General features: G+C 46.6%; 1 protein-coding gene across 1 annotated transcript in view; it reads right to left on the bottom strand.

Moving 5' to 3' along the window:
• Positions 1 to 2,538, bottom strand: part of USP18 (ubiquitin specific peptidase 18) — a 28,404-nt gene extending 25,866 nt beyond the window's left edge. Inside the window, exon 1 of the mRNA XM_011984642.1 lies at positions 2,187 to 2,538. The gene's annotated coding sequence lies outside the window, so the exon portion shown is untranslated. The remainder of the gene's footprint in view (positions 1 to 2,186) is intronic.
• Between the last annotated feature and the right edge of the window lie 205 nt (positions 2,539 to 2,743).

The raw sequence follows: 2,743 nt of genomic DNA on the forward strand, positions 1-2,743 counted from the left end.
TTTTTTTTTTTTTTTTTTTTTTTTTTTGAGACGGAGTCTCGCTCTGTCGCCCAGGCTGGAGTGCAGTGGCGCGATCTCGGCTCACGGCAAAGCTCCGCCTCCCCGGTTCACGTCATTCTCCTGACTCAGTCTCCTGAGTAGCTGGGACTACAGGCGCCCCCCCCATGCTCGGCTAATATTTTTTATTTTTAGTAGACAGGCTCTGCACCGTGTTAGCCAAGGCGGTCTTGATCTCCTGACCTCGTGTTCCGCCCGCCTTGGCCTCCCAAAGTGCTGGGATTACAGGCGTGAGCCACCGCGCCCGGCCTATTTTGCATTTCTTGAGTAATCGTAATATGCAGGTTAGAACACACGGATTACAACACTTTGGATGAAAAGCCACATAATAGGGAAATTTTGGGACTACTGTCTCTCAAAAAAATAAAAATAAAAAACAGCTCATGTGGAAGAACCAGGACTTACCTTCTTTGAAACTATGTTTATGTTAAGCATTTTCCCCTTTGTAAGCCCATCACTGTGTAAAAGTGTCAAAACTGTGCAACACATTTTTTAACAGTCCAAAACCAAGTTATTTGATAAATCAAGATGCAGTCGTGCACCTGTGTTACTCTCCCTCCCGTTTTGTTCCTGTGAACACATCAGATAACCTGCATTCACTCTCCAACTCTGTACAATACCAGAAAGAAACTTCAGATGAAATGCTTTTCAATATTTGCCTTTTTTCTGGAACAACTTATACAAATATAACTTACACAAATTATACATAAATAAGTACAAATTAAAGCCTCTGCTTTAATTTTCAAACACTTTGAACCCAGATTTTCAGGGGTCTCAGAATAGAGTTTTGTATTTAAAGTCTAAATTTGGCCGGGCGCGGTGGCTCAAGCCTGTAATCTCAGCACTTTGAGAGGCCGAGGCGGGCGGATCACGAAGTCAGGAAATCGAGACCATCCTGGCTAACATGGTGAAACCCCGCCTCTACTAAAAATACAAAAAAAAATTAACTGGGCGTGGTGGCGGGCGCCTCTAGTCCCAGCTACTTGGGAGGCTGAGGCAGGAGAATGGCGGGAACCCGGAAGGTGGAGCTTGCAGTGAGCCTAGATCACGCCACTGCACTCCAGCCTGGGCCACACAGCGAGACTCTGTCTCGGGAAAAAAAAAAAAAAAAAGTCTAAATTTAGCTTTCTTCCAAGGAAAAGGGGGGAAGAAGAGAGGTTAAGACTAAAATATTCTGATTTGCAGAGTTTGACAACATCCTTCCAATTTCTCAATATGAATGCCCACTGACCCAGCCATTCCACTTCTAGGAATTTTCCACCAATATATTTGTATGAATGTATACATAAAATAATATTCATTGCTGTATCTATGCCAGTAAAAACTGGAAACAACCTAAATCTCCATGCATTGTTTAAACAAAATACTTCTCATACTATGTATCAGGTTTTTTTGTTCGTTTGAGACAGAGTTTCGCTCTGTCGCCCAGGCTGGAGTGCAATGGTGCGATCTCGGCTCACCGCAGCCTCCTCTTCCGGGGTTCAAGCGATTCTCCTGCCTCAGCCTCCCGAGTGGCATTACAGGCACGTGCCACCACTCCCGGCTAATTTTGTATTTTTAGTAGAGACGGCGTTTCTCCACGTCGGTCTGGAACTCCTGACCTCAGTTGATCTGCCCGCCTCGATCTCCCAAAGCGCTGGGATTACAGGCGTGAGCCACCGTGCCAGGCCACGTCAGTTTTTTGTTTTATTTTTAATGCCATTAACACATCTATATGTCCTGCCATGAAAAGATGTCCATAATATACTCAGGACAAAGCAAGTTCGAAACGATTTTAAAGACTTGTACATAGAAACATTTCTGATAAGGTACAAACAAAAATGATACTGAGTGGAAGATTGAGAGCCACATTTGTCTGCATTGTTTGAATTTTTTTTACAAGCTTACAACACTTCTGTAATTTCTTTTTTAAAAAAATTAAACACAAAGTCATGCCAAAAGTCCAAATAACTATATTAGCTTAGAAAAAATAATCCATTGGCCCAATATATGCACGTAGCAAATACAGATCGCTATCATAATTTGCAGAGCACAATCATTACTTATTTCCTTAATTATCTGACTGGCATAAGAGCAGAGTTGGATGTCTGCGCTAGAAAGAAAACTTCCAAAATGAGCCCCAAACTTGCCTCAAGCGCCACGCAAGCGTCCAGCCTCCGCTGCTGAGTTCCACGGCGTGACTGAGCCGGGGACGCAGCTGCGGCCGAAGTTCCGCGCCTTGGTCTGGCCCCGCGCTCGGCTGCGCCCCGCCCAGCTTTCGTTTCCCATTGAATGGAAAGCGAAACTTAGAGCGGCCTCTGCGCCAGGAGCCGGGCGCCGGCGTGCCGGGAAACCCGGCCGGCCCAAGCCTCCCGCGGCGGCCGTGGCAACCGCGCACCTGCTCCAGACATTACGCGCTCGCTTTTTTTTTTTCTTTTCTTTTCTGAGACGGAGTCTCATTCTGTGGTCCAGGCTGGAGTGCCGTGGCGCTATCTCGGTTCACTGCAAGCTCTGCCTCCTGGGTTCAAGCGATTCTCCAGCCTCAGCCTCCGCAGTAGCTGGGATTACAGGCGCCTGCCATCACGCCTGGCTAATTTTTATATTTTAGTAGCGATGGGGTTCCGCCATGTTGGCCTGTCTGGTCTTGAACTCCTGATCTCTGGTGATCCGCCCGCCTCAGCCTCCTAAAGTTCTGGGATTACAGGTG

The sequence above is a fragment of the Mandrillus leucophaeus genome, unplaced genomic scaffold (assembly GCF_000951045.1).
Source record: "Mandrillus leucophaeus isolate KB7577 unplaced genomic scaffold, Mleu.le_1.0 Scaffold270, whole genome shotgun sequence".
NCBI classification, from domain to species: domain Eukaryota; kingdom Metazoa; phylum Chordata; class Mammalia; order Primates; family Cercopithecidae; genus Mandrillus; species Mandrillus leucophaeus.